This window comes from Mustela erminea, chromosome 13 (genome assembly GCF_009829155.1).
Source record: "Mustela erminea isolate mMusErm1 chromosome 13, mMusErm1.Pri, whole genome shotgun sequence".
In the NCBI taxonomy this organism is placed as follows: domain Eukaryota; kingdom Metazoa; phylum Chordata; class Mammalia; order Carnivora; family Mustelidae; genus Mustela; species Mustela erminea.
Genome location: NC_045626.1, coordinates 83,399,197 through 83,411,861, shown reverse-complemented (window position 1 = coordinate 83,411,861; position 12,665 = coordinate 83,399,197). Strand labels below are relative to the sequence as shown.

The following is a 12,665-nucleotide window of genomic DNA, read 5'->3' as shown; positions in this document are numbered from 1 at the left end:
TAATAACAAGTATTGGCAAGGATACAGTCATTGGAACTCTCATACACTATTGATCAGAATATAAGACAGTGTAATGCTTTGGAAAACTGGCAGTACCTCAAAAGGTTCAAAACAGAGTTATACCATATGACCCAGAAGATGCACTCTTAGGTATATACCCCAGAGAAATGAAAACATGTCCACCCAAAAACTTGTACACAAACATTCAGATCAGCATTATTTATAACAGCCAAAAAGTGGAAACAACTCAAATACCCATCACTTGTTGAATGAATAAATAAAGAGCTATATCCATTTAAAGAATATTATCCACCAATAAAAAGGAATGAAATCCTGATACATGCCACAACATGATGAACTTTGAAAACACTGTTCTAAGTGAAAGATGCCAGTCACAAAGTACCATATATTGTATTATTCCATTTATATGAAATGCATGATTCCATTTAAATGAAATATCCAGAACAGGCAAAATTATAAAGACAACAAGTATAGTAGTGGTTACCGAGGGTTGGGAGGAGGAGACTGGATAGTGATGAATAGGAAGTGTGAGGTTTGAGGTAATGAAAATATTCTATATATCAAAACTAATGATGTGCTAAATGATGGTTAATTGAACATAATAAAAATTTTAAAAATATTCTAAAATTGATTGTGATGATGGTTGCCATTGACTTGTATACTTTAAATGTGTGAATTAGGGGCGCCTGGGGAGCTCAATCGGTTAAGCCTTTGCCTTCAGCTCAGGTCATGATCTCAGGGTCCTGGGATCAAGCCCCTCATTGGGCTCTCCGCTCAGTGAGGAGCCTGCTTCCCCCTCTCTCCCTGTCTGCCTCTCTGCCAACTTGTGATCTCTCTCTCTGTGTGTGTCAAATAAATAAATAATAAAGTCTTTTTTAAAATAAATAAATAAATGTGTGAATTATATATCAATAAAGCCGTTAAAAGTAAATGCTAAACCACCCCTAGAGCCCACCACTTGGTCCTGGTGAATAATCCTTTAAATGTACTCTTGGATCCTATTAGCTAGTATCTTGGAAAGAATTCTTGCATGCACATTCATCATGAAAACTGGTAATTCTCCTTTTTGGTGGGGTCTTTGGGTTTTGGGGTCAGGATAATGCTGGCCTCATAGAACAAGTTTGGAAGTTCATTTATTTTTTTGTTTCATTTATTTTTCTGAAACAGTTTCAGAGGATTTTTCGTTATTTTTTGTTTCATTTATTTTTTTGAAACAGTTTCAGAGGAATAGGTATTAATTCTTCTTTAAATGATTGGTAGGGGAGCTCCTGGGTGGCTCAGACAGTTAAGTGTCCACCTTTGACTCAGGTCATGATGCCAGAGTCCTGGAATCTAGCCCCATGTCAATTGGGCTCCCTGCTCAGCAGGGGAGTCTGCTTCTTCCTCTCCTTCTGCTCTTCCCCCTACTCATGCTCTCTCTTGCTCACTCACTCTCTCTTAAATAAATAAATAAAATCTTTAAAAAAAAAGTTTGGTAGAATTCCACTGGGAGTCCATCCAAAGTGGGCTCTTGTTTGTTGGGAGATTTTTGGATTACTGCTTCAATTTCTTTGCTGGTTATGAGTCTGTTCAGGTTCTATTTTCTGTTCTATTTCTTCCTGTTTCAGATTTGGTAGTTTATATGTTTCCAGGAATGCATCCATTTCTTCCAGATTGCCTAATGTGTTGCTATATAATTGCTCATAATAGTCTTTTGTAGTTGTTTGTATTTCTTCAGTGTCGGTTGTGATTTCTCAACCATCATTTTGTTGTGGTTTCTCCTCATCATTTTGTTTATTTGGGCCCTTTCTCTTTTCTTTTTTGCTAAGTCTTACTAGGGGGTTATCGATCTTATTAAATTTTTTCGAAGAACCAGTTCCTAGTTTCCCTGTGATACGTTCTACTGGTTTTTCCATTTCCATTTCCAATTTCTATATCATTGATTTCTGCTCTAATTTTCATTATTGCTCTTCTCCTTCTGGATGCAGGCTTTATTTGTTGTTCTTTTTCTAGCTCCTTTAGGTGCAAGATTAGGTTATGTATTTGAGAGTTTTCTTATTTCTTGAGAAAGTTCTGTACTGCTGTAGACTTCCCTCTTAGGACCATCTTTGGTGCATCCCAAAGGTTCTGAACTGTTGTGTTTTCATTTTCATTTGTTTCCATGTTTTTTTTTTTTTAACTCTTCTTTAATTTCCTAGCTGGCCCACTCATTCTTTAGCAGGATGCTTATTAACCTCCATGTAATTGTGATCCTTTCAAAGTTTTTGTGAATGAATTCAAGTTTTAAAGCATTGTGTTCTGAGAATATGCATGGTATAATCTCAGTCTTTCTGTATGTTAAGATGTGATTTGTGACCCAGCATGTGATCTATTCTGGAGAATATTCCATGTGCACCCAAGAAGAATGTCTATTCTGTTCTCTAGGATGAAATGCTCTGAATATATCTATTAAATCCATCTGGTCCAGTGTGTCAGTCAAAGCCCTTGTTTCAGTGTGATACACCACATCAATAGAAGAAAGGAACAAGAACCATATTATCCTTTCAGTAGATGCAGAAAAAGCATTTAACAAAATACAGCATCCTTTTTTGATTAAAAACTTTCAGCTATATAGTGCTAGAAAAAACATACCCCAATATCATAAAAACTATATGAAAAACCCACAGCAAATATCATCCTTCATAAGTAAAAACTGAGAGCTTTTCTCTTAAGGTCAGGAACACAACAGGGATATCCACTCTCACCACTGTTGTTCAACACAGTACTGGAAGTCTTAGCCTCAACAATCAGACAACAAAAAGAAATAAAATCCATCCAGATAGGCAAAGAAGAAGTCAAACTTTTACTCTTCATAGATGACATGATACTCTATAAAGAAAACCTAAAAGACTACCCCAAAACTGCTGGAACTGATACAGGAATTCAGCAAAGTCACAGAATATAAAATCTCCACACAGAAAAGTCAGTTGCATTTTTTTAAAGATTTTATTTATTTATTTGACAGACAGAGATCACAAGCAGGCAGAGAGACAAGCAGAGAGAGAGAGGAGAAAGCAGGCTCCCCGCTGAGCAGAGAGCCCGATGTGAGGCTCAATCCCAGGACCCTGGGACCATGACCCGAGCCGAAAGCAGAGGCTTCAACCCACTGAGCCACTCAGGTGCCCATTTTTATACACTAACAATGAAAACAGAAGAAAGAAAAATCAAAGAATAGATACCATTTACAATTGCACCAAAAACCATAAGATACCTAGGAATAAACCTAACCAAAGAGGTAAAGGATCTATACTCTGAAAATATAGAACAATTAAGAAAGAAAGTAAAGAAGACAAAGAAATGGAAAAACATCCCATGCTCATGGATTGGAAAAACAAATATTGTTAAAAAGTCTATGCTGCCCAAAACAATCTACACATTCAATGCAATTCCTATCAAAATGCCATCAGCATTTTTCACAGAGCTGGAACAAATAATCCTAAAATTTTTATGGAACCATAAAAGACCATTAATAGCCAAAAGAATCTTGAAAAAGAAAACCAGAGCTGGAGGCATCACAATTCCAGACTTCAAAATATATTACAAAGCTGTAATCATCAAGACAATATGGTACCGGCACAAAAACAGACACACGGATCAATGGAACAGAATAGAGAATCCAGAAATAGATCCTCAACTGTATGGTCAACTAATCTTTGACAAAGCAGTAAAGAATAGCCAATGGAGGGGCGCCTGGGTGGCTCAGTGGGTTAAGCCGCTGCCTTCGGCTCAGGTCATGATCTCAGGGTCCTGGGATCGAGCCCCACATAGGGCTCTCTGCTCAGTGGGGAGCCTGCTTCCTCCTCTCTCTCTGCCTGCCTCTCTGCCTACTTGTGATCTCTGTCTGTCAAATAAATAAATAAAATCTTTAAAAAAAATAGCCAATGGAAAAAAGACAGTCTCTTCAACAAATGATGGTGAAAAAACTGGACAGCCACATGCAGAAGAATGAAACCAGACCACTTTCTTAAACCATATACAAAAACAGGGGTGCCTGGGTTGCTCAGTGGGTTAAGCCTCTGCCTTCAGCTCAGGTGGTGATCTTGCGGTCCTGGGATCGAGCCCTACATTGCGCTCTCTGCTTAACAGGGAGCCTGCTTCCCCCCCCCCACCCCGCCTACTTGTGATCTCTGTCAAATAAATAAAATCTTTTAAAAAAAATACACAAAAACAGACTCAAAATGGAAGAAAGACCTAAATATGAGACAGGAATCCATCAAAATCCTAGAGGAGAACACATTGCAGCAACCTCTTTGTCCTCAGCCACAGCAACTTCTTGCTAGACACATCTCCAAAGGCAAGAGGAACAAAAGCAAAATGAACTACTGGGACTTCATCAAAATAAAAAGTTTTGCACAGCAAAGGAAACAGTCAACAAAACTAAAAGGCAATCTACAGAATGGGAGAAGATATTTACAAATGTCTTAGTACATAAAGGGCTAGTAACCAAAGTATATAAAGAACTTTCAAACTTAACATCCAACAAAACAAAACAAAAAATCCTGTCAAGAAATGGGCAAAAAGGGGTGCCTGGGTGTCTCAGTGGGTTAAAGCCTCTGCCTTCAGCTCAGGTCATGATCCCAGGGTCCTGGGATCGAGCCTCACATTGGGCTCTCTGCTTAGCAGGGAGCCTGCTTCCTCCCCTCTCTCTCTCTCTCTCTCTCTCTGCCTGCCTCTCTGCCTACTTGTGATCTCTGTCTGTCAAATAAACAAATAAAATCTTAAAAAAACACCTTAAAAAAATGGGCAGAAAATGTGAATAGATATTTCTCCAAAGAAGACACAGAAATGGCTAACAGACAAATGAAAAAAATGTTCAATGACTCAGCATCAGGAAAATACAAATCAAAACCACAATGAGATACCACCTCACACCAGTCAGAATGGCTAAAATTAACAACTTGGGAAGCAAGAGATGTTTGCAAGGATGTAGAGGAAGGGGAACCCTCTAACACTGTTGGTGGGAATACAAACTGGTACAGCCACTCTGGAAAACAGTATGCAGGTTCCGCAAAAAGTTAAACACAGGGGCACCTGGGTGGCTCAGTGGGTTAAGCCTCTGCCTTCAGCTCAGGTCATGATCTCAGGGTCCTGGGATCAAGTCCCCCATCAGGTTCTCTGCTCAGCAGGGAGCCTGCTTCCCCTCTCTCTCTGCCTACCTCTCTGCCTACTTGTGATGTCTCTCTCTGTGTCAAATAAATAAAAATTTTTTAAAAAATTAAACACAGAGCTACCCTATGACCCAGCAATTGCACTACCGGGTATTTATCCAATGGATTTGCAGTCATCTGAAGAAGCACATGATCCCCAGTGCTCATATAGGCAATGCTCCCAATACCCAAACTATGGAAGAGCCCATATGTCCATCAACAGATGAAAGGATAAAGATGTATATGTGTATACATATATAATGGGATATTACTAATCCATCAAAAAGAATTAAATCTTACCATTTGCAATGATGTGGATGGAAATGGAGGGAATTATGATAAGCGAAATAAGTCAATCAAAGAAAAACAATTATATGACTTCACTCATATGTGGAAATTAAAAAAAACATGGGACGCCTGGGTGGCTCAGTTGGTTGAGCAGCTGCCTTCCGCTCAGGTCATGATCCCAGCGTCCTGGGATTGAGTCCCACATCGGGCTCCAGTCCCACATCGGGCTCCTTGCTCAGCAGGGAGCCTGCTTCTCCCTCTGCCTCTGCCTGCCATTCTGTCTGCCTGTGCTCACTCTCTCCCCCTCTCTCTCTCTGATAAATAAATAAAATCTTTAAAAAAAAAACCAAAAACAAATCAGAAGACCATAGGGGAATGGAGGGAATAAGATGAAATCAGAGAGAGCGACAAACCATAATAGACTCTTAACTAGAAGAAACAAACTAAGGGTTACTGGAGGGGAAGTGGGTGGAGGGTTGGGGTAACTGGGTGAGGGCACTAAGGAAGGCACTTAATGGAATGAGCACTGGGTGTTATATGCAACTGATGAATCACTAAATTCTACCTCCGAAACAGTAATACACTATATGTTAATTGAATTTAAATAAAATTAAACAAATGAATGTAGTAGGATTCTATACATTACAATTGGTCATGACATCCCAATAACTAAATAGTTGTTGGATTAGTTTTATCCCTATATAGCTTGCTCAATATTTTTTGTTGATTGCTGACACCATTATATACTCATGAAACTGATTTTTAAACTCCTTTGTTTTTCTAAGAGTTTCATTGTTTCAGCTCTGAAATTTTAAGCCTCTAATCCACTTTGAATTAATATTTGTGTGTTGTGTAATGTAAATTCAGCCTCTGGCATGTAGATATCCAGTTGACCAAACACAATTTATTGAAAAGGCTATACTTTCCCCCACTGAACTGTTTTAGCCACTATGTCAAAAGCTGATTGTTCAAAATGTTAGGGTTTATTTCTGGGCTCTCAGCTCTATTCCATTGACATATACATCCATCTTTATACCAGTACCACACTGTTTTGATTAATGAAACTTTGTAGTAAGTTTCAAAATCAGGAAGTGTGAGTAGTCTGACTCTGTTCTTTTTCAAGATCGTTTTGGCCACAAATTTTGATCCACAAATTTTGGATCAACTCATAAATTTCTGCAAAAAAAAAAAGGCAGTTGGAACTTTCACAGGAATTGTGATAAAACTGTAGGTCACTTGGGGATCATCTTGTTGTCATCTTAAAAATATTGTCTTATACAACTAACATATGATCTCCCTGATATGAGGCAGTGGAGATGCAACGTGAGGAGTTTGAGGGGTAGGAAAAGAAAAAATGAAACAAGATGGGATTGGGAGGGAGACAAACCATCAGAGACTCTTAATCTCACAAAACAAACTGAGGGTTGCTGGGGGGAGGGGGGTCAGGAGAGGATGGGAGGTTATGAACATTGGGGAGGGTATATGCTATGGTAGGGCTGTGAAGTGTGTAAACCTAGCGATTCACAGACCTGTACCCCTGGGGCTAAAAATACATTATATGTTTATATAAAAAAAAAAACACTTAGAAAACAAAACAAAACAAATATTGTCTTATATTAGCACCTAGCTGGCTAGGTTGGTTAGGTAAACTAACTCTTGATTCTGCCTCAGGTCATGATCACAGGATCCTGGGATCGAGCCCCAGGTCAAGCTCCCTGTTCAGTGGGGAGTCTACTTGTCTCCCTCTCCCTCTACCCCTACTCAGCCTGTGCGCTCTCTCTCTCTCTCTCTCTCAAATAAATCTTCAAAATAAATTGTCTTGTGAGGCATGCATGGCTGGCTCAGAGAGTAGAACATGCAACCCTTGATCTAGGGGGTGTGAGTTCAAGCCCCACATTGGACTTAGAACTTACCTTGATAAAAAAAGAAAAAAATACTGTTTTTGATCCATCAACACAGAATTCCTTTCCATTTACTTAGATTTTATTTGTCAACAATATTTTATAGTTTCTAGCATACTATTTTTTTTAAGATTTTATTTATTTATTTGACAGAGATCACAAGTAGGCAGAGAGAGAGGAGGAAGCAGGTTCCCTGTGGAGCAGAGAGCCCAATGCAGGGCTCGATCCCAGGATGCTGGGATCATGACCTGAGCCAAAGGCAGAGACTTTAACTCACTGAGCCACCCAGGCACCCCCAGGATCATTACTTTTAAAGCATGGATACTTCTCCACTATTTGCATGTACCATTATTTATTCAATCATTCTTTAACTGATAGTTATTTGAGTTCTAACCTTCTGTTATTACAAAAATGATGTATGAGTAACATTTTTGCCCAGTCATGCAAATATTTCCAGAGAATAAATTTCTGGAAGTAAAACCACCATATGAAAATTATTATTTTTTGAGAGATATCACAAAATTGCATATAAAATATTTTTACCAATTGATATTACCAGGAAATATTCCTGTTTTCTTCATATTCTTTTTTTTTTAAGATTTTTATTTATTTATTTGACAGAGAGAGATCACAAGTAGGCAGAGAGGCAGGCAGAGAGAGAGGAAGAGAAGCAGGCTCCCTGCCGAGCAGAGAGCCTGATGTGGGGCTCGATCCCAGACCCCGGGATCATGACCTAAGCCAAAGGCAGAGGCTCAACCCACTGAGCCACCCAGGCACCCTGTTTTCTTCGTATTCTCATCAGTTTGTATTATGTCTTCTAAAATCTTGCAATCTTATTTTTTTAAGATTTTATTTATTTGATAGAGAGAGACACAGTGAAAGAAGAAACACAAGCAGGGGGAGTGGGAGAGGAAGAAGCAGGCTTCTTGCCAAGCAGCGAGCCCGATGTGGGGTTCAATCCCAGGACTCTGGGATCATGACCTGAGCAGAAGGCAGACACTTAACATCTGAGCCACCCAGGTGCCATGCCATCTTATTATTATTTTAATTCATACTTTAATTATTAGAAGGATTGAGCATCTTTTCACTTATTGGACTTTTTATTTCTTCTGGAAGCTTCCCATTTACATATTCTGTGGGTCAAATTAATCTCTTGCAAAGTCCACCCAGCTCAACCAATCAATCAAACATACATGGTATTATACTGACCTCTATATAGTCACTGACCTCTCAAAAATGACAGCTTAAATACGAGGGAACACAATCACACTGTCATTATCAAGGTATAACAGCCACCTTGGTTTATTTCCCAGATAGGCAGTCCATGAATTTAGCTTCAGTCCATGAAATGCTACAATCCATGAATTTAGCTTCCAAGATCTCTGTAAGGAACATGCCTAATTTTAAGATTCATTGTATCCAGAGAAGCTAAAGGTATCATTTCCAAACAGGTATTAATGCTTTATTTACAACCTTCCTAGTTTGGTTATATTTCATTTATCAGGGGTCATTTTTACTGTAAAAAATGTTGGGGGCGCCTGGGCGTCTGCCTTCAGCTCAGGTGGATCCCAGCCTCCTGGGATGGAGCCGCACAACAGGCTCCCTGCTCGGCGGGAAGCCTTCTTCTCCCTCTCCCACTCCCCGGGCTTGTATTCCCTCTCTCACTGTCTCTCTCTGTGTCAAATACATGAAATCTTACAAAACCAAAAAAAGAAATGTTGCCTGCTAATACTACTGATGTTCCAACCTAGCTGATTTCCAAAAAAACAGTAGGCATACCTTGTTCTATTGTGCCTTACTTTACTGCTCTTTACAGATACTGCATTTTTTACAAATAGGTTTGTGAAAACCCTGTATCAACCAAGTCTACTGGCACCATTTTCCCAACAGCATTTGTGTACTTCATGTCTCTCTGTTACATTCCAGTAATTCTCAAACTATTTCAAACTTTTTCATTATGCTATATTTGCTATGGTGATCTTTGATCTTTAATGTTACTACTATAATGGTTTGGGACCCCCAAAACCATACCCATAACAAGACAATGAACTTAATCGATAAATACTGTGAGTGTCCTGATCGCTGTAGCAACTGGTCATTCCTCCATCTCTCCTTTTCCTCGGTCCTCCCTATTCTCTGAGACATAACAATATTGAGGTTAAACATCTTAATAATCTGCAATGGCTTCTATAATTGTTTAACCAAAAGGAAGAGTAGCATTTTTCTCAGATTATTATTTTTTTAAGATTTTATGTATTTATTTGACAGAGAAAGAGAGAGAGAGATCACAAGTAGACAGAGAGGCAGGCAGAGACAGAGGGGGAAGCAGGCTCCCTGCTAAGCAGAGAGCCCAATGCAGGGTTCAATCCCAGGACCCTGAGATCATGACCTGAGCCAATGGCAGAAGCTTAACCCACTGAGCCATCCACGCGTTCCCTCAGATTTTTTTTTTTAAGATTTTACTTATTTTAGAGAGAGACAGTGAGAGAGAGCGCAAGTGGGGAGGAGAGGAAGAAGCAGGCTCCCCACTGAGTTCAACCCCAGGACACTGGGATCATGACCTCTGCGGAAGGCAGATGCTGAACAAATTGAGCCACCGAGACACCCCTGTTTCTCACTTTATTTATTTTTTATTTTTAAAGATTTTATTTATTTATTTATTTGACAGAGAGAGACACAACACAAGCAGGGGAGTGGGAGAGGGAAAAGCAGGCTCCCTGATGAGCAGGAAGCCTGATGTAGGGCTTAATCCCAGGACCCTGGGATGGTGACCTGAGCAGAAGGGAGACACTTAATGACTGAGCAACCCAGGCACCAGTTTTTCACTTTAAACTAAAAGCCAGAAATGGTTAAGCTTAGTGAGGAAGGCATGTCAAAAGCCAAGACAGGCCAAAAGCTTGGCCTCTTATATCAGTTAGCAAAGTTGTGAGTGCAAAGAAAAAGTTCTTAAAGGAAATTAGAAAAGCTATTCCAGTGAACACAAAAATGATAAGTGAAACTACCTTACTGCTGATAGAGCTTCAGTGATCTAAACAGAAGATTAAACTAACCACAACAATGCCTTAAGCCAAAACCTAATCTAGAGCAAGGCCCTAACTCTTCAATTCTATGAAGACTGAGAGCAATGAGGATGCTATAGCAGGACACTTTGAAGCTAGCAGAAGTTGGTTCATGAGATTTAAGAAAAGAAGCCATCTCCATAACATAAAAGTACAAGGTAAAGCAGTAAGTGTTGATGTAGAAAAGCTGCATCAAGTTACTCATAAGATCTAGCTATGATAATTAATGGTGGCTACACGAAACAACAGATTTTCAATATAGATGAAGCAGCCTTTTATTGAAAGAAGATGCTGTCTAGCACTTTCCTAGTTAGAGAGGAGAAGTCAATGCTTGGCTTTAAAGCTTCAAAAGAGGCTAACTTTCAGGGGCATCTGGGTGGTTTAGTTGGTTAAGCATCTGCCTCTGGCTCGGTCATGATCCCAGGTCCTGGGACTGAGGCCCATGTCAGGCTCTCTGTTCACTGAGCAACTTGCTCCTACCTCTTCCTCTGCCCCTCTCCCTTCACATATCTTCCCACCCACCGTGCCCCAGCTCATGCTCTCTCACTCTCGCTCTCTCAAATAAATAAATAAAATCTTCAATTAAAAAAAAGGGGGGCGCCTGGGTGGCTCAGTCAGTTAAGCCTCTGCCTTGATCTCAGGGTCCTGGTACTGAGCCCTGCATTGGGCTCTCTGCTTGGTGGAGAGCCTGTTTCCCCCCTCTCTCTGTCTGCCTCTCTGCCTACTTATGATCTCTCTCTCTGTCAAATAAATTAAAAAAATATTAACAAAAATAAAATAAAATAAAAGGACTGGCCAACTTTCTTGTTAGGGGCTAATGCAGCTGTTGACTTTAAGTTGAAGCCAATGCTTTACTTTCAGAAAAAAATCTAGGACCCTTAAGAATCATACTCTGCCTGTGCTCTAGAAATGAAAAAAAAAAAGAGAGAGAGAGACAAAGAAAGAAAGAAAGAAAAAAAGCTTGCCTGAATGACAGCACATCTGTTTACAACATGGTTTACTGAGTAATTTTAACCCATTGTTGAGACCTGCTGCTCAGACAAAAAGATTCCTTTCAAAATATTACTACTGCTCATTGACAATGTACTGGGTCACCCAAGAGCTCTGATAGAAATACACAATGAGACCAATATTGTTTTCCTGCCTGCTAACACAATATCCATTCTGCATGGATTCTGCAACCCCCATGGGATCAAGGAGTAATTTAGACTTTCAAGTTTTATTATTTAATACATTTCATAAGGCTGTAACTGTCACAGATAGTAATGTCTCTGACTGATCTAGGTAAAGTAAATTGAAAACCTCTGGAAAACATTCATCATTCTAGTAACATTAAGAACATTTGTGATTCTTTGGAAGAGGTTAAAATATGGGGTTTGGGGAAGGATAGGGTGGTTGTGCGTTGGACACTGGGGAGGGTATGTGCTGTGGTGAGTACTGTAAATTGTGTAAGACTGAGGATTCACAGACCTGTACCCCTGAGGCAAATAATACATTATATGTTAATAAGATAATATTTTTAAAAATCAACATTAACAGGAGTTTGGAAGAAGCTGATTCCAACCCGCATGTATGACTTTGAGGTATTTAAAACTTCAGTGGAGGAAGTACTTCAGATGTGGTGGAAATTGGGAGAGAACTAGAAGTGGAGCCTGAAGATGAGACTAAATTTCTGCAATCTCATGATCAGATTTTAGAGGATGTGTGCTCCAAAGTATAGTATAATGACTGCCACACTGTAAACAATAAGTTTTCATCGAATAACTCTGAGTTCCTTTACCCAAGGCCATAAGCAGATGCAAGTTTAGATTTTAGGAAAAAATCTTAAATTAAGATCTTCCTTATCCCTAAAACCTTCCCACCATTACTATGACAAACATATGAGAGAAGTGATGATCTATAGTAGGGAGTGGTGTCCTTTAAATTACATGCCTATTCAACACTGGCAGTTTTAAGAAGCAATAGGTATCCATTATATACAATGGAATGTGATTCACCCACACACACACACAAAAAAAGAAATCTTCCATTTGCAACAACATGGATGGATCTAGAGAATATAATGCTAAGTGATATAAAGAAAGAAAAATACCATATGATTTCACTCAGATGTGGAATTTAAGAAACAAAACAAAAGAGCAAAGAGAGAGACCCCAAGAAACAGACTTTTAATTAGAGAATTGATGGTTACCAGAGGGGAGGGAGTTGGGGGCTTGGGTAAAATAAGTGAT

At 39.4% G+C, this 12,665-nt stretch overlaps 1 protein-coding gene across 7 annotated transcripts in view; it reads right to left on the bottom strand.

Moving 5' to 3' along the window:
- Positions 1-12,665, bottom strand: part of TMEM116 (transmembrane protein 116) — a 139,307-nt gene that overhangs the window by 84,644 nt on the left and 41,998 nt on the right. The window lies entirely within an intron of this gene.